The sequence below is a fragment of the Heptranchias perlo genome, chromosome 17, assembly GCF_035084215.1.
Source record: "Heptranchias perlo isolate sHepPer1 chromosome 17, sHepPer1.hap1, whole genome shotgun sequence".
Lineage (NCBI taxonomy): Eukaryota > Metazoa > Chordata > Chondrichthyes > Hexanchiformes > Hexanchidae > Heptranchias > Heptranchias perlo.
Window position 1 is genome coordinate 14213897 of NC_090341.1, and position 27506 is coordinate 14241402.

A 27506-nucleotide genomic window follows, 5' to 3' on the forward strand; every position below is an offset into this window, starting at 1 on the left:
TATAAAAGCAGCTCCCTTAACCCAACGGCACAATTGCAAACCTACATTTTGCTGCTGGTTGCCTGAACATCAGGGTGTTTGTACTATGGACCCACCCTCCTCTGCCAGCCCCACTCTTAGAATATAAAAGCAACTGTATTTATATCAAGAAAGAAGAACAAACTTGCATTTATATAGCGCATTTCAAGACCTCAGGACGTCTCAAAGCACTTTACAGATAATGAAGTACTTTTAAAACGTAGTCACTGTTGCAATGTGGGGCAACTTGGCAGCCAATTTGCGCACAGCAAGGTCCCACAAACAGCAATGTGATAATAACCAGTAATCTGTTTCAGTGCTGTTGCTTGAGGGATAAATATCGGCCAGGACTCCCCTGCTCTTCTTCAAAATAGTGCCGTGGGATCGTTTGCATCCAACCGTGAGGGCAGACGGGGCCTCGGTTGAATGTCTCATCTGAAAATTGATTTACTAAGACACTTAGCTTGATGTGTAAACTTTCCTCATCTATTAACGTAATAGGACTGATTACAGCATGGGGTAACCCTGCAGAGATTGTGCCAGATGCCTGCTGTCACGGTGATGTTATCTCCACACAGTATAAAAAAGACACAGAAGCACCCTACGGGTACAATAGCACAGTGGTTATGTTACTGGATTAGTAATCCAGAGGCCTGGACAAATAATTCAGAGAATGGGAGTTCAAATCCTGGCAGTTTGAGAATTTGAATGCAGTTTATAAACAAATCTGGAAATAAAAAACTTGTATGAGTAAAAGTGACCATGAAGCTGTCCCCAACTGGTTCACTAATATCCTTTCGGGAAGGAAACCGGCCATCCTTACCTGGTCTGGCCTATTTGTAACACCAGTCCCACACTAACATGGCTGCTTCTTAACTGCCCTCTGAAGTGGCCTAGCAAACCACTTAGTTAAGGGTAACTGGGGATGGTCAATAAATGCCGACCTTGCTAGCGACATCCACATCCCCAGAACGAATATATATAAAAATAAAAGGCAACCAGGCCTCCAGCATATGACAATTATCAGCTCGGTCCATATTTGGATAGCCTGAGGCTACCACAAAACTCTGCATTTTAATTCCTTTGTTCAGCAGTGGGACTAGACGGAAAGTCTGTTTCTCTGAAGCTAATCCCTTTCTCGGAGATCCCGCAGAACACAGGGACAAATGCATCTTTGCATTTTAAAAGGTGTCGCACTCAAAAGTGAAGGACAGTAAGCTGCAGTAAGAGTTTGTTTCATCAATGCTCACTTGGCAGCAGTTCTATCGATGTGAACTGCACATTATTTAGCTCCCAACACAGGTAACAACACGTCTAGGGCTCAGTGACACCAAGGCATTGCAGGACTCAATCCCCTCATTAAATTCCAGAATGGTGCCAGTAATACCACATGAAACATTGTCAAGCAGTTTTTGCTGAAGCATATAATAACAGAAAAAAAACAATTTTGCAACAAAACAAAACTGATACGTGGCAGAAACAGGATGTTGTTATACCCTATGTAGATAAAAAATGCTGATCACCAGTGATGAACACATCTGCTCACCTCAGCCTCCATCAGCTCCAACACCACGATGGCTAAGTTGCAACTGAATCGGTAAGTCAGCCCATTGCACTGTGCAGGTTGCTAAGTTACGGGTGATTAACAGGGTCAAAGGCCGACAGCTGTGAATGACTCACTCATTCGCAATGTGACCAACCTGATCCAGCCAAAAGGAAAGCATAACCTAATCAGGTTTCTGGACCACAGAAGCAAGCAGGTTTCATCAAAGAAAATCTCTCAGGATTGCTGACAGAGAAGTCCAAAGCACACGCCCAAATTGAGGAGGAGAACAGGCAAATGGCATGCAAGCCAAAAATTTGCTTTTATATATATATATATATATATATATATATATATATATTAAAAAAAACAGGTTCAAAATTTTGTCTCTCTTGACTTTTGCAATAGGTTTTACAAAAAAAAAATCTTGTGGACTTTTCGGTTGCATTGATGCAAAGTGGTTTTCGATGTGTATCGATGTAAAACTGACAGTCTAATACATAAGACTGCTGAGCACACTAAATCCTTGAGGTGCGACACCTTCTCCAGATATGCATTTCACACTAGTTCCAGTTCCCAAATACTACATATTGTGGTAGGATTTGTGCTAGTGGCACTGACTCCCGATGTGCAGCAGGCTACAAACTGAAAGTAAACTTACTGGGATTTGTTACAGTCTTCCCAGCCACCAGAGTCACAAGACGAGATCTTAGCAACAATATCAAAGCAACTGAAGTGTGTAGTATAACTTTGCCTCACTTTGTGATTGCACAGAGCCTGTGGTGATATAGGGAACAGACAGTTGATCAAAGCATGAAACAATAGCCAAGTGCAAAGCCATAGAATTCTCAGCCAGGGTTTATGCTGGAATACAGGAGATGGAGTTGATTAAAGCACAAGTTCAATTGAGTTACCGAGGCTTGAATTCAAGGCTGGATGAGAGCACTGGCTTGCACAATGTGTTACACCACTCATCTTTCACCCATGATGGGTGGGCTGAATGATCTTTTCTTCAGACCTAGCAAACCACCGTATTTGACTGGAGTCTCACATGTGGCAGTGCTGCCACTGACGAGAAAGCCCGACTTCAACAGCAACGTAGTGAAGTAACTGCTGCTTTTCGGAGGCTGCAAGACTCGCCAAAGGAGGTGACTTGTTCAGATATCTCTTGGGAGGCAGGAGCACCTCTAGTGGCAATATGAACATTAGCCCTACCAGAAGTGCAGGCAGTCATCTCTCTTTAAGACGCTCCTTAAAACCTACCTACCTCTTTGACCAAGCTTTTGGTCACCTGTCCCAACGTCTGATGTGGCTCGGTGTCAAATTTTGTTTGATAATGCTCCTGTGAAGCACCTTGGGACATTTTACTACGTTAAAGGCGCTGTATAAATGCAAGTTGTTGTTGTACAGTACCTCATCTTGCCTGCACAGTCCAGTGACTCGGATTTTCATCCCTTTGTGTACTTTCCCCAAACCATCAGCTGAAGATCTGGTAATCGCCAGCAGAAGTCACAAACTTCAACTTGAAAATGTCTTGTACGTGAGTGAGCTTGTCAAAGCACAGTTGTTCATTGTTCTGGCACCGTGTAGTCTGTCCTGCATTGTAAACAGGGAGAGTTCCACAGCAGGAAGACCCTGGGGGAATACTGCAAAACCACTCATTGAAGCATTACTACAATATAAATATGCTAATAACTAAAAGTCACATTTCAGTGTTTGATCCATTTTTCGCCCTGATTTGTATGAGCCTGATGTAACCTAATAAATCTTCTTTGTTCCTTTCTCACCCCATCTGTCGCTGACTATAAAGAGCTGGCTCGATAACAGAGGATAACCTCTTTCCAAAACTATTTGCCTTGAGGTTTTACTTTGAGTCGCTCATACAAAGGAATAATATGAGATTGAACAGTGGCAACAGGTAAGTGTGAAGTAACATCCTGTGTTTGTACAACACCTGCATTGTGGTAATCCAATGAAAGGTCACAGTCAGCCATTTGTTGGCAAACACACTTAGTTTTCTCTTGAAAAATGTTTGCTTGATGAATGAGCTCCTTGATGATACGTGAAAACCACAGTCCTGTTCTTTCCCCAAGTTCAAACCATTTTCAGTCCAATTAAAGGCTGCACTAACCCAATAAGCCAGGGAGGTTGGGAGATAGTGGGACTGTAGCGACGACTCAAGTGGTTACCAAGGTGATTGGCACAATCAAAGAGAGCAGCAGCACAAATAGAAGACCCTCTTTACTGTTGGCATCCGAGCTTTTGAAAGAGGAATCATCATTGCCCAAACGTGTCAGAAACTGCAACAGAAGCTAAAGAGAGTTCTAAAGAGGGAGTGTCAACACGCATTAGACTTTGGGAAGCATCAGCTGCGTCTGATCCTGTCCTCACCTGACATTCTCTCAGGCACAATTTACAGCGGGAATAAATGGATAGTAATCAGGGTCAGTGACCCTGGCTGATTTTTTTTCCCCCAACCCCCACCACTAACCCTGAAACTTTGATATGTAATCTTATAATTTTGAAAATAAGTCTCAATACAACAGAAAGTATTTCGCAATGAACACATTCGTAGGCCAGCCAGACTCTGAAAGCTGCTCACCAACATATTTAAAGAGGACAATGTGAAACTGGCCTCTGGATACTTGGTTTAAAATAGAATTAATTCTTTTCATCATCTTGAAGAAGTTTCTATTGAAAAAGGAACCATCGGAGGATAGAAACCAAAAAAAAAGGACTGTTCAGCAGGTCTTTTGGAATTTTGCAGCAAAGAAATAAAAAGATAAAAAATAGCATGGAGGAACATGTTACTCAATGTGCCAACTACCAACATTCTTAATGACACATCCTTGCCTTAGAGTTACAGTCATATCAGTTGTCTTCAGTCACTCGGTAAGAGCAATTAAACTAAGCATGTTATGGTACCATTTTCTCTTGTGCCAGAAGCAAATGGCCTTGTGTACCAAATGCCTGTTGCAATTACCCACAGAACAACCATCAATGCATTTCCAAATAACTCATGTGTGTGACATGCTTTGGGACGTTTTGAGTGAAATGCAAGGTCTTTCTCCCGTCCCACCAGCTGCTCGCTGTGGACCCATGGACAACTTCTGCAAATGGATAGGCTATTTCCAGTGAGGTCAGAGGGCCAAATAATGCCACTCTTACTGCAAGCACCCAACTAACCCGACAGGGTGCCTCCTATAACTCCAGGCCTATGTCCCCTTGCAGAAACAATGGGAAGCAGCGCAGATAGATGAATTAAGTATAATCTCGAAAAGTACATGGAGCAGCTTCACACATGCATTCTCCACTTATCATATACCAGTTCCTCCCTTAAGTACCAAAGCCGTAATTTTTGTGCAAGATTTCAAGAATGAGGTCAGCTACCTTTTAAATATCTATCATCTCTTTGTCGAGCTCTTTGAGCAGTGTACAGCTCATTTCTCAAAACAAGGTTAATTAATCAGATTCATACTTAGTGGGGGCCAACCAGAGGCCATTGATACCATTTCCTGTTCCTATTGCCTGTTTGTAAGGGATTCCAACCACTCCGTATTCATTTTATGGAAAATCCAATCCTTGCAAATTTGCTACAACATATAGTTGCTTTTAAGTTAGGTTTAATGCATTCAGCTTGCAAAGCACAGGACGTGCACATCCAGCACCAAACTTGTCAGATTTCTTACGGGCCAGTGGCTGTGAAGACCCATTCTTTACTGGATCTTCCCGACAAAAACTGGCAATTTACTTTGGTGTGGCCACTGGCTGTGCAGCAGCTGCCGGCAACACTGGCACGGCACCAAACACATTACGACAGCAGCTTTAATGAAACAGTGCCAGCGGCTCGATGGCACAGAGAGCTACTTCAAGAAGTGCTTTCCTGCTGGAGGAAAAGCATCAAGTGGCAGTCGAACATAAATGACCACCTCCTCGACTGACATCTTCTTCTGGCCATAGGCAAACAATGGTGTTTTTATGTTGCTGGGCTGTACCAGTCTTCCCACCAAAATAGCGCAAGGTTCACAATGAGAAACATAAAATGCTTTTATATTAATATATCAATGCTGTATTTACATATCTGGTTCCTGAAGTGCGGGTATCAGACAGATGGCACCAAGCTGAATGTAAACCTGCCAGGTTCACTAAGGCCAGCATCCAGGAAGACGTTTGAGTGCTACTCAGGTGAAATCTTACATATGCAATCGCCTCCGTGCCGACGCTCTGAATCGGCTCTGTGCCGGCGCCCTAAATTTTGCCCCGTATCTCCTTTTTTTTTTTAGGTGGACTTAAAAGATCCTTGGCACTATTCAAAGAAGCACAGGAGATTTCTCCCAGTGGCCTGGACAACACCGATACCTCAACCAACACCACCAAAAACTATTTAACAGATCATCTCATTTGCTGTTTATGGGAAATGAGTTGGGCCAGGCTCAATCCTGTTTCTGCTGGAAAGAAGCAGAAGCACTCAATTGCCCACAAATCAAGACTATTTGCAGTCTCACTCAGAGAAGCCATAAGGTGGCTGCTGTGGGAATTGGAAAAAAGATTCACACTGAGGCAATAGGTGATGCACTTCTACAGGGATGATACCAGAACTGAGAGGATATATAACGAAAGATTGAACAGCTGGGGCTAGAAAGGGGAAGGTTGATAGGAGGTCTTTAAGATTATGAAAGGGTTTGATAGGGTAGACATAGAAAAGATGTTTCCACTTGTGGGGGAGACCAAAACTAGGAGCCATAAATATAAGATAGTCACCAATAAATCCAATAGGGAATTCAGAAGAAATTTCTTTATCCAAAATAGTGGTTAGAATATGGATCTCACTACCACAAGGAATAGTTGAGGTGAATAGCATAGATGCATTTAAGGGAAAGCTAGATAAGCACATGAGGGAGAAGGGTTAGATGAAGAAGGGGTGGGAGGAGGCTCATATGGAGCATAAATGCCAGCATGGACCAGTTGGGCCGAATGGCCTGTTTCTGCACTGTAGACTCTATGTATTATCTCAATTCACACTGACTGTGTTGGACTCTTTATGCTGCCACCCCAGGAGGGATGCACTGATTATATACTTAGGAGCTGCTCATGTTGAGATCTGGCAGAGTCACCATGAAGAGACCCTGGAGGCAGTATGCTGAATCTTGATGATAGGATATTTGGTTCAGTCTTGGTTGTCAGTCTCTCCAGTACTCTGCTGTAAGTTTGGGGTGCCATCTGTGCCAATGAGAAGTGTTGTACAATGCCCTAAGATTTTAATTCATTAAAGGTTGAGACAGTGTGCACTGTTGTATAAATTGAGTTCCAATTATCACTGCATAAGGTTTCATGTAGATCTCACTGCTGACACTACCACCATTTCAATAGCAGCTTTAACATAGAAAAACATCTTAAGGTGCTTCACAGAGGTGTAAACAGACAAATATGGACACTGACTCAAAGAAGAAGATGAGGGGTGACCAAAAGCTTGGTCAGAGCGGTGGGTTCCAAGGAAGGTCTTAAAAGGAGAGAGAGGAAAGAGGCAGACAAGTTTAAAGGCACGACGAACGTAAGGGAGGCAATGTACGAGGCCAGAGTCGGAGAAAGAGAGAGATGAGGGTGGGGGTTGTAGGGCTGGAGGAGGTTGGAGCGAGGACATGAAGGGATTTAAATACAAGGATGAGAATTTTAAATTGAAGATGTTGGGGGACCAGAAGCCAATGTAAGTGAGCAAAGACAGAGGTGATTGGTGAGCAGGATACAGGCAAAGAGTTTTGGACAAGTTGAAGGAGGCCAGCCAGAAAAGAGCATTGGAATAGTTGAGTCTGGAGCTGTTATTGCTGTGTTTCTATTTTCTGGTCACATAGAAATAAAGATTCATACAGCCCCACAAAATTACCACTCGTTATGTTATGATTCATAAAATTACTTCAAACTAAACATGAGACTAGGACAACAACAACTTGCATTTATGTAGCACCTTTAACGTAGTAAAACGTCCCAAGGACAAAATCAGGTTCAAATCAGTAGAAGACAAATTTAGGACTGATATCAGGAAGTTCTTCACACAAAGGAAAAAGCAACAGGCAAAACCAGAACCGAAAATCAGCAAACATTGGTTACTCACAAATTAACCCGATATATACTCAATTGAAAATAGCAATGGTTTTAAACTGCCCTCAGCGCACATCCCAAAACCAGTGAAGAGACCTCGCTGTTGCATTCATGCATTGCGCTTTGCCTACTGTGACAATATCGTCCAGTTTCTTTGATGACTGCGTTAACCCTGAAAAGTGGAAGATCACTGCCAAAAAAAAAGGAACCTGGGGTTGTGTTGAAAGCTATGGATTACATTTTCAGTCCTTTTAAGAGCAAGTAAGTAATGCCGACACATTAAACAATTCTTCCCATTTCCCCTCTTATCCCGAGAAAGGAAAGCTTTCTTACCATTTGTCTCTTCCAGATTTCCGTACAGGTGCATCACCCCTGCACTGCCGGCTCCGTCATTAGCGTTATCCCCACACACACACAGATCTGTAACCAACAAAAAAAATACACTGATATGGAGTTCTGGTGGAAGCTCACACCTGGAACATGAATCTATATTTCTCCTTCAGTTGCTGATTGACCCACTAAGGGTTTTTAGCATTTTCTGTTTGATTTAAGATAATGAACCACTTGGCTCTAATTGGACAGTGCAGACTTTCATAGCAAACGTTCAAAAGCAGCAATGGCAGATGAGAGGACAGTAAAAGCACAGTGCACCCAGTATCTAACTTCAAACCAGCAGGATTAAGCCTTTCCACTGTAACTTCGATTCAAACAAATTCATCCACTTGTTTATAACCCATAAAATGCCCTAATGGTCACAGGCCAGACTATGCGACTCAGTAAGGAGTCTGAATCCTAGTCTCAATTCTTTTCTGCACTCAAGCTTCCCTGAAATGGGCCAGCTGTCTGAAAGAAAGAGAATCCTTTCAAGCTTTGCTGAAACAAACCTCCTGGTGAACTGATCAACAGTGAAGTTGACTTTATTGTCCCAAAAACCAAACAAAAGAATGAGGGTGGAAGGTAAAAGTGAAAACTTTTGCAAAGTGCAATAGCAATTACTTTTAAGGATTTGAATCTATGGTAGAAGGACCTCGATATGCTTGTTGCCACAATCAGTGCTCTGCATATTAAATTTCCATTTTATTTTTTCCTCCCCTAAAGAAAGAAAAACTTGCATTTGTATAGTGCCGTACATGACATTCCAAAAGTGCTTTACAGTCGATGAAGTACTTTTGATGTGTCGTCACTGTAGTAATGTAGAAAAAAATGTTGATTTCTTGCTGGTGTATGAGTCCATGGCAATCAAGTTTCCTCTGTTACACTGTCCAAGTGGGCTTCAACAGCGAGTGTCAGGAGGCCATTCAACCTTGGGAGTGCAGCCAAGGAAATCCTGCCCTCACCCAATATTCATGCACTCACAGAAAGGGCACTGGATAGCAATCAGGAGTTGGAACCCTGACTGATTTTTCCATCCTTAATCCAGGGGCACTAAGGACTATCGTCACCTATCACCACGCCAGTTGAGATCAAGTAATTCAGCAGACTCAAGGGGTCAAACCTGGATCCACCAGGCCTGTAGAGGTAAACTCACTAAGCTACTGAAAGAGTAGTGCTCTCAACTTTTTTTTGTTTGATAAATCAGAGTGAAGATCCATTGTGCAGGCCACCAGCAAGGCTGAAAAAAGTAGAAATGAGGTAAGTCATGCAATAGTGTAGGAGGCACCTAGCTTAGGTTTTAAAGGGTTGTAGATTGTAGAAGGAAGTGGCAGCCGAGGGAGTGAAGGAGTTAGGTATTTCTGAGCTGTCAACTAATCTTGGTCACACTTGTGCAACATATCTCATGCATATTTGTACCAGGCAGCTCAAAAAGGTGCGAGGAGTCAGCAGGTGGATTTATGTAGTCTTTTTAATCTTCATTTTCTTTTAGGTGAGGTTGTTGTACCCATCTGGTTTGGTCTCAGTGGACCGAGGGCCAACCTTAGCTATGCACGTGACCAGCCAACCTGCTTCTAATGCTTCTCTTAGGCAACCAATAGAAGATGTGAGAGAATATCGCAGCGACATCTCAGCCTCCCACACAAATGGAAAGGCATTTGACTTCTGCCTGCCTGAGATGTGAGCCTTAAAGTATAATATATAAATAAGATCCATATCTAGCAGCAACAGTGATTGTTTAAGCGTTGACACACTGTGGCTGTGAACTTGTACCTGTCTCTTCTGCACCTTAGTACGGAAAAGCAGTCTCAAGATGTTACTTGAGCAACAAGGCCTTTTTAAAAACAGCTTCAGGTGAAGGAAGAGAGCGAGCTTTAACTTTAAACGAGACAGAACAAATTCACAATTTCCGCTGTACAGAGGGAGCAGAGCCATCATTGGCATGGAAAAAAAATGGTTCAATGAAAACTTTCTTTTGTAAAATTACAAAGCTAATTAAGTTAACCACTGACTGAAAGAGGCATTTGTGCCACTTTAAACCCCAAAAAAAAGTCTCAACTGGGCTTTAGTGATTATCCTGTGTGACCAAACTACACAAAAAAAAATCCCTGACTTACCTGGATTTTATAGTATTAAACCAACAAGAGGCTCCTTATTGATCACTCAACAGAGACCATCATTCAATTGAAGAGCAAAAAAAATAGCAGCCTGATGGCCTGCATCTAAAAGTCAGTGAGTAATGCATCCAGCTGACCAAATATTTGTCCAAAACCTGGGCTTTATAGCCGCCCACCAGATTTGGCATCGTTCGGCCCAAAGCTGGTTTTCATTCACACACCGGACTTGTACATTCATTCTCGGCAACAGCAGTGTGTGCTACTTTGTAAAGGATCCTGAAACAGAGCTGCATTCATCTCTGGGGATGACTAGTAAAACCTTTCTATAAAATACTGGCTTTGTACTTTCAACAGGAGCTCTTCAGCTTCTCAGGGCTGGAACATCCGAACAGCTGGGTCACCGGGCTACATCTTATTTAACCCTTTATAAACAAGTCAAAACCAAGAGCCAGGCTACTCCTGCATTGAAGTCATGATACCGGGGCTAAAAGAGTTAAATTATGAGGACAAGTTGCATAAAATGGGCTTGTAGTCCCTTGAGTATAAAAGATTAAGGGGTGATCGAATTGAAATGTTTAAGATGATTAAATGATTTGATAGAGTAGATAGAGAGAATCTATTTCATCTGGTGGGGGAGTCCAGAGCAAGGGGGCATAACCTTCAAATTAGAGCTAGGCCATTCAGGGGTGATGTCAGAAAGCACTTCTTCACACAAAGGGTAGTGTAAATCTGGAACTCTCCCCCAAAAAGCTGTTGAGGCTAGGTCAATTGAAAATTTCAAAACTGAGATCGATAGATTTTTGTTAGGCAAGGGTATTAAGGGTTACGGAGCCAAAGTGGGTAAATGGAGTTGAGATACAGATCAGCCGTGATCTAATTGAATAGTGGAATAGGTTCGAGGTGCTGAACAGCTTACTCCTGTTCTTATGTTCTTATCCCAAGCTCCAGGCAGAGATCAGAATTGCACAGATCTGTAATATACAGCCATACCATTCATTAGGTGCCGCAATCACTGAGTTTGGTTTAAAAGACTACCCTATATGGAGGTTTTACATTCTTAATAATACTGCGGTCTACTTCTGGAGCCGAGACTAAAGAGTATCTCCAAATGCTTCCGTGGACAATTTGTCCTCAACTAACATAGAAAAGTACACAAACAGGGGAAAAAATAACTCATTTACCAACAATGTTGCAATAAAGCAGGGCTATTAGGGTTTGCTCCCACATTTCTACACACAGACAGTAATTATCAACCTCAGCAGCGTCACTGTGTGGCGTTCAGGGAGGGAGGGGAGGGAAAGTTCAGCGAGAGAGTGACCAACGGGAACAAGCACAATAAGGCTGGCAGAGGCTGGGCAGCAGGCTGCCAAGTGACCCACTCAATTGAAGGCAGGTAAGTGTGGCAAGGGTGAGAATGAATATCCAACCCCAAAAGATGAATAAATGAAAAAGTAAAACCACACCATTGGGATTGCTCACCCCAGAAAGATTCATGGCTGCCACAGGTAAAAGGAAAACACAGGATGCAATAACAAAGCAATTTAAATACTACATCTACCTCAGGACACCTATAAACACTTTAGTGATATAAAGTGGTTAGCAAAATAATTTTTAAAAAGTTCAAATGGAACTGGAGGAGATTAAAGCACAAAAAGTAGGATGGAATGCTCAGCTCAGAAATAACCCCATAGGCACCAGTAAGATTTTCATTATTTTCGAAATGTTCTGTAATGATACTGCAGAACAGAATTAATGCAGCATACAAAAGCTATGTTACGTTATATAATGTGGGACCTGTAGTTTACTGATGTACAGCAGTGTTTGTCTATATAGTTGCCATGGTGAAGTGACACCGTTGTAATTTCATTATTTTCTTCTCTCCACAGATCCCCTGGATTTTCTGACATTACAACGAAAACTTGCATTTATATAGCACCTTTAACGTAGCAAAATGTCCCAAGGCGCTTCACAGGAGTGTAATCAGCCGGAAACTGACATCCAGCCAAAGGAGACATTAGGACAGGTGACCAAAAACTTGGTCAAAGAGTGCACTTACCAGCACCATCTACTTCAGAAGCACAATCGCAAGCACCAGGGCTATTTCACCTTCTGCGCAAACACTGGTTCAGCCTCCTCAGTGTAAGCAGGTGACCGACAGAGGAATTAGCAGCACCTGTTGAAGGCAGCAAATTGAATAGGTCACAGCCAGCACAGCAGGAGCACAGGGATACAGGTGTTGGCCACCAGCCTTCAAGCCAAGAGTATGACTGCATCAAGTGGCTATTCAGCAGGCAGGAGAACACTTTGAAAATTCAAGTGATCAAAGAGTGGGAGGATCATGCAGGATCCCTCTTTGATCTGTATGTGGTGGTAACTCCAGAATGGCTGGGCTGCAATTCCCTATGGGGGATAATTCACAGTGGCTCACATGCAAGACATGGCATCAGGTGAGAGGGAAGGACTTGCTGACATCAGTGCAGGATAAGACTTCCTGCAGAGCTCTCCTGGATCTGTAAAGGCACCTGAAATGTACCTTTAGAATCCCTATGGTCTGCTCGATCACTGTCTGAATGGCACCATAAGCCTCATTGTATGAGGGAAATGAAACAGAGTCATGGGTCATTACTGCAGCAGGTAACCCTGCTCTCCGATCAGCCATCCAGATACCTGCCTCGACCATTAAATAGTGGTGGTATGATCAGCTAACGTATAATAAAATAATCTGGATTGCGACCACTCACATCCCCGAGCTGAAGCCAAAGATTTGTCTCTGGTGAAGGCTAGCTATGGCATTACATCCACAGGAGGCGCACAAAGCAAACATCACGCCATCCATCCCTTGTCCTGATGCACAGACGAGTTAATACTGCTGCTGTGATTATCCACAGCCCACAAAATGAGCATGCACCTGTTGCACCTCCTTCCACACTGGTACCTGTTTGACAGGGTTTGCATCAGGGACACAGTTCTGCATTGGTGTATAGTTAGTTATTGAGAAGTTATAGGGTTATAAGGGGAAACACCAGTTACTTGGACATTGTGTTCATGTTTATAGGCATGCAATACTAAACATTACAATGTATTTTACATGATTGCATGACGTATAAAAGGAGCATTGATCTGTTTTACCAAACTAATGGTTTTTAATGTGTTGATTACACATCATCTAGCAATGCCAGAAGCTAGCAGTTGAAGGTCCTGCTGCTCCATTTCTACAGCACACAGTTCCTCATTAATTAATAGTTTCAGTTCCTTCTATATGCCAAGATCATACAGCAAACTGCAGAGCCAGCTAACATTGTGTTGTACAATAAGCCATCGCCATAGCAATGTGCCAATTTGTCAACAGTCAGAAAGCAAACTGATAGAATCATATGTGGAACGAGGGCATTTAACCAGAATCAGCATCATAATGTTCAATGTAACATAAATTACTTGCACATCTTGAAGAATCTCTTCTGATTATTGTACAAGCATTGCCATTTTGAGGCAGAGATGCTGCATTTCAGAGTGTGATCACAGCTGGATTTCCAAAAGTCCTGGTATGTGTACAATTTCTGCTACCTTGACAATTGTTTATTCAGTTGCTTATGAAAAAACGTTATGAAGAGTGAAGAATGCACGATTTTAACCAAAAATCTGTTGTATGTAATTTAAACTTTGTGCTCTGTGAAATGCCAGTACAATGATTGCTTAAGTTTGAAAGGACACAATGGTTAAAAAAAAGTGGGGCTACTGTAACTTACTCAACCACAGGAATAGCTGTAGGATTCACTGAAACCCAATCCAAAACCTTCACCAATTAAATCACATATCTCAGAGAGATCTTCTTGTTAAACTATACTAAACCTCCTCACAAAACGCTCATCTGAGAAATCAAGATAATTTATCCTTTTACCAGGATGTTCTTCTGATTCACCCCCTTTCTACAGTTGGACCCAATGCTTCTTGTATTCCACCTGAGAAAAGAAGAGAGCTGCAGATATTGCAACATTGGAAGAAAAGGAGATGGAAAACTTCTAGATGATTTTTAAACCAGATTAATTTCTGGGATGAGGGTTGTCCTATGAAGAGAGGTTGAGTAGAATGGGTCCATACTCTCTGGAGTTTAGAAGAATGGGAAGTGATCTCATTGAAACATATAAGATTATGAGGGGGCTTGACAGGGTAGATGCTGAGAGATTATTTCCCTTGGCTAGAGAGTCTAGAACTAGGGGGCATAGTCGCAGGCAACGTTCCCTCTAATTTTTTTTGGCCATATGCAGAATGAATTTGGGTTTGTGCACTGATGTAAAGGCAGTGTGCGCACCGTAAAAAAAAAATCACAACTTTGAATAGAACATCTTTTTAGAAAACATTATTCAGGGTAAATAACAGAACAAATGTACAAAATAATGGATAATTGTAACAATTTGATGTTATATTGGCTGATAAATTTATATAATGGGTTTCTTAAGTTGCACTAGGATTGAGCAGACCAGTCTCATTATATTTTATCAAAAATCTGATGGGAATGATTCCAATCAGCTTTTTGTTGAATCAGCTTAATGACTCTGATTCAAACAGAAATAAATCGTGTGCAATCAGAATTTTTAAATTGAGTCAGAAATACAAAACAGCTGTCAAATCAAGCAGTGTGAATTTGGGGATAGGGAACAGTTTAATTCTAGCTCCCCCACCCCACCGACCATTGAATCCTCAGCAGGGTTTTAAAGATTATTGCATTACAATTTGCAGGTCTCATTAGTTTTGGCTGCCTCTATGTAAGTCAGGGAGCAGTTTGGTCAAGAACCACCTGAACTGAGGGGGGCAATGGACAAAGATAAAGAGAGACAAACCTTGGGGCAACTGGGGGATTTTGGATAGCCGTTGTGTAAAACAATTTAAATCAACTTCATTGTTTTGATTACAATGTACCAATCTGATTGGAAAGTATATTTTAGCACAATTGTAGAAGGATCTATAATAACAGTATTACATGATCTGTCAGAATTACTTAATTTGTAAATATGAAATATGGAAATTGATAAACGATTATTACAATATCCAAGGAAATTTGGGTTCATTTATAGTTTACTTCAGAAGCTAATGTCGAATAGGATGGTGACAAAAACTGTTAATTGCACTAATTGTAGACTCCCTCCAATTGTGACCAATGCCTTAAATATGTTTGTCTTTAGACTAAAGTAACAGTTCTTCACAATTCACACTAGAGGTGAAAAGCTTTCATTTAATTGAATTCATCTCCTCACTGAATCCTTGTGTGCCGAAGTTTTCTGATTGGAAACTCAAATCAGTTATATCATAAAGGGATGGAAATATATATATGTGTGCATTTATGTATGAATGTATCTATCTATCTATCTATACATATTTAGTCCAATGAATGGATATATATCCATCCATTGGACAGTATACTATTTAGAGAGACTGGTCTCTCTGAGCAGTTGAACCACTCTAGACGCCGACATCCGCCATACAACGCTCCAGTCCAACCTAACTTTAACTTCAGCCCTTACTGCAAAGTGATCGGTAGCTGACGTCACCTCAGCAGCATCGCCAACAGAAAGCACTGGTTTGTTGCACGGATGGAATGATGACGCGTGCGGCACATAACAAACTGCTGCGCAGCCGCACATGCACACAGCTTAGAGGGAACAGTGGTCGTAGGATATGGGGCTGGCCATTCAAGACTGAGATAAGGAGGCATTTCTTCCTGCAGAGGCATGTGAATCTTTGGAATTCTCTACCCCAGAGGGCTGAGGATGCTGAGTCATTGAATATATTCAAGGCTGAGCTGGATAGATTTTTGGACTCTAGGGGAATCAAGGGATATGGGGATCGGGCGGGAAAGTGGAGTTGAGGTTGAAGATCAGCCATGATCTGATTGAATGGCGGAGTATGCTTATCTGCTGCTCCTATTTCCTATATGCTTATGTTCTTATGATTTAATTAAGCATTAATTCTACACCTGGCAGAAGCCTGAGGTTATAGTGGATTTTTAAAATATATTTCTTCATGGAAGTGGGCAACGCTGCCAAGGTCACATTTATTGCCCATCCCTACTTGCTCTGAGAAAGTGGTGGTGGGCTGCCTTCTTGAAATGCTGCAGTCCTTGTGCTGATGTAGCTCCCACAATGGTGTTAGGTAGGAAATTTCACAATTTTGACCCAGCTGTGATGAAGGAATGGTGTGCTGTGTAAATTGGAGGGGAATTTGAAGGTGATAGTGTTGCCATGATATTGATGCACTTGTCCTTCTCAAATGGTAGAATTTGTGGGAATGGAAGGTGCTGTTAAAATAAGCTTGGCGAGTTGTTGAGGCGCATCCTGCACATAGTACAGTGCATTGGGTGTGGATGGGGCAGATATTAAATCCAGTGGCAGGGATGCTAATCAAGCGGACTGTTCTGTCCTAGATGGTGCTGAGCTTCTTGAGCGTTGTTGCAACTGCACCCATCCAGGTGAGTGGTGAGTATTTCATCACACTCTTGACTTTAAGCCTTGTAGATGTTGGAGAGAATTTGAGAGGTCAGGAGGTGAGCCACTCATCACAGAGCACCCATCCTCTGTCCTACTCTTGGTAGCCACGGTGTTGATATGGCTCTGGTGTAGTTAAACTTCTGGTCACTGGTGACCTCCAAAATAGGCTTATTAATAATGGTAAAGGTTGGAGGGAGGTAGTTGGCACTTTTTCTTGTTGGAGATGGTAATTACCTGGCACTAATATGGTGTGAATGTTACCTGGCACTTGTCAGCCCAAGCCTGAATGTTATCCAAGTCCTGCTGTAGGCTGGCATGGACTGCTTGATTATCATAGGAGGTGTGAGTGGAGCTGAACACTGGAATTCTCAGGGACAGCCCCACTCCTGACCTTATGAAGAAGGGAAGTCATTGAGGAAGCAGCTGAAGATGTTGGGCGAAGATTGTTGCCTGTTACTCCCACACTATAAAGTAAAAATTTACATCTTATTATAGGCCAATTATGAGAAATTTGTACAGAATTATTCAGGGTGGGATAGAGACAAAAGAAATCGTAGAATCATATAGTACAGAAGGAGGCCATTTGGGCCATCGTGCCTGTGCCAGCTCACTAAAAGAGCTACCAACTAGTCCCACACCACTGCTCTTTCCCCATAGCCATGTAAATTTTTCCTTTTTAAGTAAAGATCCAATTTCCTTGTTAAGTAATAAGCTAACAACTGCTGTCAGCTTTGTGACTAAGTTATATGAAGGCAAAACAGTGTTTGAGTTTCTCCACAGCACTGACAGTTGTGAATGTAATAATGATGTTTTCATCACCACATTAATATCAGCAACACAAATACAAAATTGATTTAATAAGACAACATGATAAACAAATTTCAAATAGACCCAGTATCACTGCTTGTATGGGAGTTTACATCAGTTACCTTCCTCTATTCTGTTCTTACATCTCCCATTCAAACTGACTCTCACCATGTGCTGTGATGCTGGGAAATTAATTTGGAAACATTTTCATGAATGCTATTTCCAGTTAACAACCACACCTTTAAAAAATTTTTTATTCATTTATTGTATTCAAGAAATGGTTCCAGCACTTGTACTATTCTGAATTTCAGTTTTGTTTTGACAGCACTTGTACTTGTTGGGGCCTGAAGACAGACTTGGATTTGACACAGTTGAACAAAGTTTGAAATTAGGAAATATGTTCGCACACGCCAAACACATCATGAAGCAAAAAAAATTAGATAGTACTAACTGCACTTTACTTCCTTAAATGTGTGTGTAATTAACTTTTTAAATTCCATGTTTCTTCAGATCATGTTGAAATCATATTCTGTGAGGAGGCCAGGCTGTGAAACAAAGTGCAGCAAAATTGCACCCACCTGATTTAAGTTAGTTAAAAAGGACAATAAACCTTTACCCAAGAAAAGAGGAAAATATATCCCTAAATTGGCTGTTTTGCCCCCTGCACAGAAAACCTTTAATGGCCAAGTAAATACAGGGTGGAAACTGGCCCCAAGAATCACTTTCTGGCAAAACTGGAATTTTCCACCCTGCAGGGACTACACAGGAGACCTAGAAATTAGAGTAATTCTTCTCATTTATAAACTGCAGCTCTCCCAGTGATGCTCAGGGCATGTACTGTCATCCAACTTTAAATTTGAGATAAAAGAGACCATTGTATAATTGCTGTAGTAATACAACATCTGCAACATGCATGTGTGGCACAGCAGGGAAATCAAGGAGTCCGTCCCTAAATGATCCTGCACGAAAGTCCTGATCCTGATCCTGATCCTTTTGGTCTTCTCTAATTCTGTTTAGATTTTGGATTCATCAATGAGTGCTGGTGACATCAGCTGGGAGCCAGCATGGAGTGGTAACTGAGCCCGAGAGCACGGCGGAGCTGCACAGTTAAAACAATAGGATCAATGAAGCACCCTGGGTCTAATGACTGTGGTTCAACCTCTCTCAATAACAGACTTGGAACTGCTCCCAACAGTTCCCAGATGTTTTGGTTAGCACCCACCGTTTGAAAGCAAATATTCAGAAACTTTATAGGAATTGACGAGCAAGCAATGTTTTAAGTTAAACCGCAATCCTTTTTAACCAAATTAAATTTATAAATGGGGCCCTGATGGCTTGCTGGTCCTAGAGTATTCTCGCTCGTTTTTGTGCCCTTTCCCGAAGGCATTGACTCTCTCACTGGGATGAGGTTTCAGGGATAGGGATCACTCACCATTAAAATCATTCTGTCCCAACTCAGCCCCAGACTCCCTGGTGATGGATAAATGCTTCTCTCTGAATCCTCTGTTTTTAAAAAGGAGAGACTCTTGGTTCTCCAGATAATGGGTGCAATTTGTCCTCGTTCATAATGCACTAGTATCAGTGGGGGGCTATGTATTGTTAAGCTTGGGTCTTGCAGCTCTTTTACTTTTTGCTACCTAATTTTCACGTTTATTCCTCTAGAAAATGTTAGGGAATATCTGTTATCTTAGTCCCTGTGGCAGACAGGTTGATCTGTCGCCCTGCTACCTGTGATCACAATGGGGTCAGAAAGTCTCGCTACTATGCACAAGCCTTTGATCCTCCTAGTGTTGGTCAATACTTGTACAACATCCCATCCATTCCCACCAGCTACAGCAGCAGCTATAGACACAACTGGAGTTGGATTGGAAAGCAATTCAACACTGTCCCAGGCAGGAGTACAGTGAAACCTGTACACACTGACACCTCCAAAAAAACAGACAGACACTCATTGACAATCCAAAATAATTTACATTGTAAAATATACAAGCTGCACCTTGAAACCATGGATACTTGCAAATTCCGAATTACATACAGCCTTCAATGCACCAAGTCTTTTTAAAACTTAAAACATACGACACGCAGGTAAGTGCGAGGCAACAGCAGGTGAAAGAAACGGCTTTCGTGGAATGGAGATCCCCTTAGCCAGCATCCATAGCAGCAGAGAAACCGCTCTATCTCTGGGATTGAACACTTGCACGGCTCTATCCCAGGGACAGAACGGTTTCTCTGCTGCTATGGATGCTGGGTAAAGAACTCCACATTCCGCAAAAGCCGGGAACTGCACGTGACAACATCAAATCTCACTCCATGTGAAAAACAGACACTTGTTTGAGGTATCGCAAATAATGACCAACTGTTAGTCTGGCATCAGGAGTCAGAACGAGGTTAAACCGCATTAATTTTAAACAGAAATAAACACAGAAAATGCTGGAATAGCTCTGCAAGTGAGGCAGCATCTGTGGAGAAAGAAACAGAGTTAACATCAGTTCTGATGAAAAGTCTTCAACCTGAAATGTTAACGGTGGGGGGGGGGGGGGGGGGGGGAAGAAAGAGAGAGAATGGTTTCCCTTCTACGCCTGCTCACGAGTGGCCTCCTGGTTCTTAGAACTTCTCACACAACAGCTGCTGGCACGAAACCATAAAGATTCACAACTAAAGGGGACACAACCTTTAGAGGGTAAATCTTGTAGAAGTCATGTGATCCGACATCACATGGTCAGATGTCATGTGATCAGAACATCACATGATCATGCCTCCAGAGTTGGCAACTCTACTCCACCAGTACGTCAGGTACTGATCAGCTGCTAACAGCCCCCTACCCACTCTCCAGCACTTCAAACACAAGCAGCTGAAGCATCACGGAGGTAGGGGTCTCGAACAGGGGTCTGCAGGACATTAGACCCCGCTCAATTTGGCTGGGATCTCCCAGGCACTCTGGCCCTACAGCAGTCGCCTCACTCTGTGCAGGCTGCCAATGTAGCAGATCCCAGGATCAGGCCATCCCTTCCTCAACGGAAGAGGACCCCGGGATGGCAATGAACTAGGAAAACCAACGAACAGAAAATGAACTGAAATCACATCCTGTTGGCAGGGCTCCAGAATTAGGCAAGATCCTAGGTGAGGGCGAAAAAATAAGGCAGACTGCAGGAGATACAGCCAATCCCGGGATACTTGGCTCATCTGGTTTAATGTACATACAATGACCATTTTGAAAATAGGGACACCTGCAAATAAAGGACAACAAGTGCAAGTGTCCCTAATTTACAGGTTTCACTCTCTCTCTGTCCCACTGACTGAAACACAAAACTCAGCTCTCTATGACAAAACACATTTAAAAATACTGAATATCCCTACCTTCTGTGTTGGAATTGTTCACATTAAAGGCAGAATGGAAAGTTCAAAGTCCCGAATACCTGTGCATGCGGCGATTTACAACCTGTTGTATGATTTAGGGCAATATTTATCACGGTGAACAAGGTGAGCGTGAACACATGGGAATTTTCTTTCTGCAGCTCGCAATATAAAAAGAGAAACCTCCTGGGAGGCTCTGTAGTTGTACCAATGAAGTGGAGGAGGAGCTAACTGGAGATTCTGCTAAAGCCCTTGAAGGGGGGTGGTTTTGGCAGAGACAACTGCCATTTCATACTGTGCAGCCCACATAAAATCACATCAGTGCTGTTATTCTGCTTCCCCATTTTCAAGGCTCAGTGCTTTTCAATAGAAGTTAACTTCATTCTTCCATTTGCTGATATCCAACTGCTACCTTCTTCTTGACATCGATCGATGTACATTTACACTGTAAGGGACAAACATTCAGATGCCTCCCTTGATGCCCATAAGAATTCAGGTACCTGCCAAGTGAAATCCTGGTCCTCCAGTCCTGCCCACGCGTGTACTTCCATTGGCTGCTCAACCATCTCCCTCAATCATACTACTAGGAAAGAATAATTATTGCTACTCCAAGATGCCCCATTTCCTTCCTCCCCACCGCCCCCCCCCCAAATTAACTAAGTATCCAATTTAAAAAAAACACACTATTGTATCTCCGGCTTCACACCATGGCACACTCTTGACACAGTCGTGAGAAGCCAGTCAAATGGCCACATATGTGTTGGACATGCATGTATGGCAGTGGGAGAGAACATAAATGAAAGATGGATGTGTGAATGCACAAAGGAATGGTGTCCTTCAGAACATGCGTGTCTTTGAAAAAGTTCAGAAAAAAAAGGAAGTTACGTCTTAACAAAAGTGGACCTTCATCAGGCCTGAATTAAATTATGTATAAATCCTACAAGAAAAAAATTGTAGGCCTGCACTATACACCCTTTTTAAATGATTTCCTGGGTTGTCTCATGGCTCAGCAAGTTTATCCAGTAAGTAGCTAAGCAAAACAGACCATGAAGCTCCCAGATTCTAACCCCAGTATGTGCCAATTAGTTGATCTCAGCCAGGACAGCAGTAGGATGCTATAACTGGCCTCAGCACCCCCAAGTTAGGGAAGGGGATCAAAATACCAAACAGCCAAGATTCCTTGCTTTGATTGCTATCCAGTGACTCTTGCTGGAAGTGCATGTGTGGGCAATTGGGCCTGGCTACATATTGTGGTTAAACAGCTCACTGACTAGGCTGCCACATAATCCTTGGTAACTTGGGCGAGGTACCAGAAGGCAATCGGCATCCGTGGAAGCATACATCCGTCCACAAGAAATCAAGAGCTTCAGGACAGAACAGGTGGAGAGAAAATTGGGAGCAAACAAAAAATGAATGAACCTTATGAGGAGAGTGGTTGCAGCCCCATAACCATACTGTGTATTAAATCAATTCTATAGGGCGGACAGTAGGCCCACATCTTACTGTGTATGAACTGTAAAAAAAAAAGTTTCAATAGACTCACTTATACATAAAACTTTAGGCAGGATTTTCGTTCCAGTTTCTGTTTACTTTATGCAACCTCAAGCACTATGGAACATCGTGAACTGTTCCTAAAACATAATTCAATCATTGAATCAACTGTGCGATTTAAACTTAAGAAACACTTTGGAAGATCTGCCCGGATGTTGTTGGGTCAGTTCCACAGAAATGTTCATTTGGGAGAGGACTTTTCTTCACCACTTTAATGCTGCCATTCACTCAGGGATCACTTGCTACTGATCACTTTGTCACCTGAACAGATTGGGAGAAGCTTTAGAAATTAAAAATGTTTTGCTTACTTTACACATGCCTAACCATCAATCACACATCTTCCATTCAGGCAAACTGAGTGTGAAATTCTTCAGAACAATAATTGTTATCACATTTCAACTGGGTGCACGGAAGCATAGAATGAGAGAGATAGTCCTGATCAGATTCTCCCCCATCTCCTCCAGAAACATGTATGGCCAGGTTGCTTTCCTGCCCTCCCTGCTCCCTGATGACATGTCCAGCTGCAGTGTCCAAGTTCAAATGATGGGAAATTCCAAACTCTCTCGACCTCTTCCAAATTAACATTATAGTATCATAAGGGAAAGAACAATTCCACAAAGCTTCCTGTATTTACATGGACGACCACACACATTTTGTGCACTGCAACACAAGCTCATTTTGACCTACTACAAGATATGCACATACAAGGATCCATCTTAGCTCATCCATCCAGAAAGACCCTACAGTCCCCCCGCCATGGGATTCAAATACTTCTTAAATATTCCAGGGCTTGTGCCCCAACTGTAGCTCATTCCACACATTGCATTGTACCGTCATGGACCACTGATTGAGAAGTAGAATCTTTAAATTAGGATGGATTTTACAAATACCTAAACAGCATAGTTTTAATGCAAATCAAAAACACCAAGAACCAGTTCTTCAGCAGATGCACCACTTTAAACCAGGTTGATTGCAACAGTAAATGGCAAAATTACTCTTTTGTTCAATTGGCAAATGTTCTGAATAGCGAATGCTAAACCACAGACCAGGAAGATCTCCGGTTCAATCCTTGGCCTAAGTTAATGGATCTCAGCCAGAGCTGCAGTGGGAGCTAGACAACTGGTCTCGGCATCCTTGGGCAATGGAAGAGGGAAAAAAAAAATCAGCCAGTGACCTCCACTGGAAAGTGTAGATGCACGAGCATTGGGCGAGGACAGGATCAGATTCTACTGACACACTCGCCATGTTGAGATAGCCTGTTGATACTCGTTGTCTGGGCCACAAATAAAGAATGTCCACTTGAATCATGAGGAGAACCGCATCCCAGGATGAATCAATATCTTAAAAGGAGAAAGGGGGAAGCAATTTGAGAATACGCAAGGCACAAAATACTCCATTGAGTGCATTGCAAACCTACAAAGGACAACACTATCCTTAAATAAAAGATATTTTAAAATATTTTACACACACACAGGGCATTGCTGCATGTCAAATGGCTGGCCCAAGAGGCACACTACACATCAACGCTGCAAAGAGCAAAATCCACATATTTCACACATCACCCTTTCCATTTCACAGCAACTGCACGATGCCCTCATCATTATTATTTCAAGTTTGATGAGGCAGACGTAGAGAAAATGTTTCCACTTGTGGGGCTGTCCAAAATTAGAGGTCATAAATATAAAATAGTAGCTAATAAATTCAATAGGGGATTCAGGAGAAACTTCTTTATCCAAAAAGAATGGTAAGAATGTGGAACGCACTACCCAAGGAGTAGTTGAGGCAAATAACAGATGCATTTAAGGGAAGCTAGATAAGCACATGAGGGAGAAAGGAATAGAAGGATATACTGATTGGGTAATATGAAGAGGGGTGGGAGCAGGCTTGTGTAGTGCACAAACGCCAGCACAGACCAGTTTTGTCGAACGGCCTGTTCCTGTGCTGTAGACTCTATGTAACTCTTTATAAGTTGTGCGGCCAACAACTGGAGGGCCCACAGGCACCATTTCCCACCTCCAATTTCAGAACCAGTAACACAGTACCTTGCCTTCAACATCCTTCGAACCCAAAGCTTGAGACAGGCAAGGGCGAGTTTTTTTTCTTGATTGGATTTTGGCAGCAACATGGGGACTGCCCTGACCTTACTGTTCTTGGAAGCAAGGAAGCTGGACAAGGAGAGCAACTGATTAGGGCAGTATTAACATTGAATCAATTGAGCAGCAATGTCGAATGTCCTTAGAAACAGATTGCATTCATATGGTTTTGACAACTTCCAAATATTGTTTTAATAATTAAAGGCTACAGACACTAAATACACAAAAAAAAGTCCAAACACAAGAAGCGTATGACTGTGTCTCATTGCAAGACTGCACATATACCTTGGGGTGAGCGCATATATTTGTATGAGAGTGCATCTGTGTGGGAGATTCTATATATGCTCTCAGGATTGGTGCCTCTGGTTTTAATAGCTGTGAATTGGATGAAAGTCTGAGAAAACAAACGGCAACAGATTCAGATTTGGAACAACAGGGTAATGGCTACTAACAGAAGCTTAATGAGGTCCTGTACTATTGAATAATCAGCAGCCAATCCATTGGCTAGTACAGATCCAATCGGCACAGATGTTGATCTCCCAGTGAGAACTTGTAAAAATAATTCCTATTACCAGGAACCAATATCAGTACCTGCAGCACATGTACAACAATCAGCTATCAGAACGAACACGTCATCAATCCCCAATGCTGGCGTGTAGTGGGAAACTTTTAGATAAAGCCCCACATAATTTAACTGAAGTTCAAGCTGAGGAAATCAGTGTACAGTGAGTCGAAATTTCCTGGAATAATTAACGCTAAACACTTGAAGACAGTAAGAAGATAAAATCTAATTCACCCTGCATAATCCTCAGTGTACCAAGAAACTCTTAATAGATATGCAGATATATTCTGGGAGTCCAGAACAAGGGAGCATAACCTTCAAATTAGAGCTGGGTCATTCAGGGGTGATATGAGAAAGCACTTTTTCACACACAGGATAGTGGAAATCTGCAAGCTCTCTGTCTCAAAAAGCTGTTGAGACCAGAACAATTGAAAATTTCAAAACTGGAATTGATAGATTTTTATTAGACAAGGGTATTAAGGGTTACGGAACGAAGGTGAGTAGATGGAGTCAAGATACAGATCAGCCATGATCTAATTGAATGGCGAAACAGGCTCGAGGGGCTAAATGGCCTACTCCTGTTCCTATATCTGTGTGTGTGGCGTTGATTCTATCCGTCTCCAATCCTTCACTGCACTGGTCATGCCAACTACAATCCATCAGTGCATTGATCCCTACCCACCTCCAATTCTAAATTGTTTCTTCCCGTTTTATCTGATTCTTTATAACCTGGGGTTCTCATCTATCTCATCAACAAGCTCCTCCACAGCATTCGAGGTCTGTTTTATCCCCCTTTTATGATTACTTGAACTTTAACTGGAGGAAATTAGTCAATTGATTGTTTCAACATTAAAATATTAGGCTAAAGTGCTACCTTAGTTGCCTTTTAGATAGAAAGAAAGGAGTTGCATTTAAAATACCAATGTACAAAAGCCCAATGAATGAAATACAAGGATGCAAACAATTCATAAAAATTGTGCCCTTCAGAAAGGGACTCAGCTGCATGTAATAGAAATGGTGTTTGTGCCCTGGGAAACTTAATAACTTCCAGGACACATTAGAGTGTTCAATTGCTCTGTCAATCACAGCTATCCAAAACAGTTCCATCGATTAACAGGCACACTTCATGTACTCAAGGCTGTGATGCACAGCTGTATCACCAATTAGGGGGCCATGACAGGAAATCTGGAATGTGTAAACCGCACTAAAACTCAAGAGGATCCCCTTTCATTTTCCACTGGGCTCAGATCAAGGCTTCATTCCCCTGGGACCACATTCCCATTTCTGTCAATCTCGAGATAGGAAAAGGATATTCTGGGGATTATTGACAGAAATGTCATTTATCCCTTCAAAATGCTGTTTTGTGCACAGTCATGCTCTATGAAAATATTGGTCTCTTTGACAGATTAGTGTTAACCCTTTAACTGGTGGTGATGCCTCCATGAACCTAGGTACAAAATATGGTTCATATACTATGCTTTGATTAAACTCTGCAGTAGGGCACTGTGCTTGATAGAGCAGGTCGATGGGGTTTCTGGTGTTGGCACCATGTAAAAAAGCCAGCCAGAGTCTCTCTATTTTCTCTCAGAGATCACACGGTACCAGGACAACAGAATGGGGATTATGTTGAAGTCACACTGGTATCCTTGCTGTGTAACAGCAGGCATCTATCAGTCCCAATCTTAGACCAGCCAGTTTTCTGAGAATGCGCAAGGGAATAATTACTCACTTCAGAGGAGCTGCAGAATGGATTTTCTAGTTCTAGGATTTTCAATGGGCAGCATTAGCCTTGGGGAAGGTCATTCCTCCTCCCCCTTTACCCTTCCCCCATGCTCTGCCTGGGCCAAGCACTGATGAGAATTAAAGCAGTCACATGAACCTTCTCAAATAACATTGCTTGCGATCAGGAGGTAGACATTAACACCGTCATTAGATTGAGGGCAATTAAACATTGCAAGGCTCCCTCAGACTAATCCAAGCTGAACTGAAACATCATCAAAGATCAAGGAGGGGAAGCGGTGTAGAAGAGTCTCATTTCCGATCATGGCAGCTCTCACTGAATTTTGACACCTTTAATGAGAGGCTGTGGGATGTTACACAATGCCTACATCGCCCCCCCACCCCTCTAGTCCAAGAGTAATGAGCACTACCCTTCACTATAGATGCTTTCACCTTGCTGCTAACAGAAAAAAAATTCCCGAGAAACTCCGAGCTCTCCTCCTGCCAGTTTATTTGATCTCACTTGGTACGACTCTCCATCGCTTGCTGATTGGGACTAGGGAGAACTGTTCTCTGCACATACGTTCAGCGCAACGATGGGTCCCCAATTCAATCAGAGTAACTTAATTGGGCAGCTTTGACACCATGGATGTCTTGGTGTCAGGCACACTAAACTGTTTTGAGTATTTAGTGGAGCAAAGGCCCAGCCAGCAAAAATAGTGGGAGCTCACAAGACCTAACTGGGTCTGTAACCAATTCTTCTCAAGGCCAGCGGCATAGCTGAGGTAGGAG

General features: G+C 42.4%; 1 protein-coding gene across 2 annotated transcripts in view; it reads right to left on the reverse strand.

The window, feature by feature from the left end:
* Positions 1–27506, reverse strand: part of LOC137334074 (plexin-B1-like) — a 184586-nt gene that overhangs the window by 76065 nt on the left and 81015 nt on the right. For both annotated transcript variants that reach the window (XM_067998532.1, XM_067998531.1), the window contains exon 2: positions 7991–8077. The gene's annotated coding sequence lies outside the window, so the exon portion shown is untranslated. The remainder of the gene's footprint in view (positions 1–7990; positions 8078–27506) is intronic.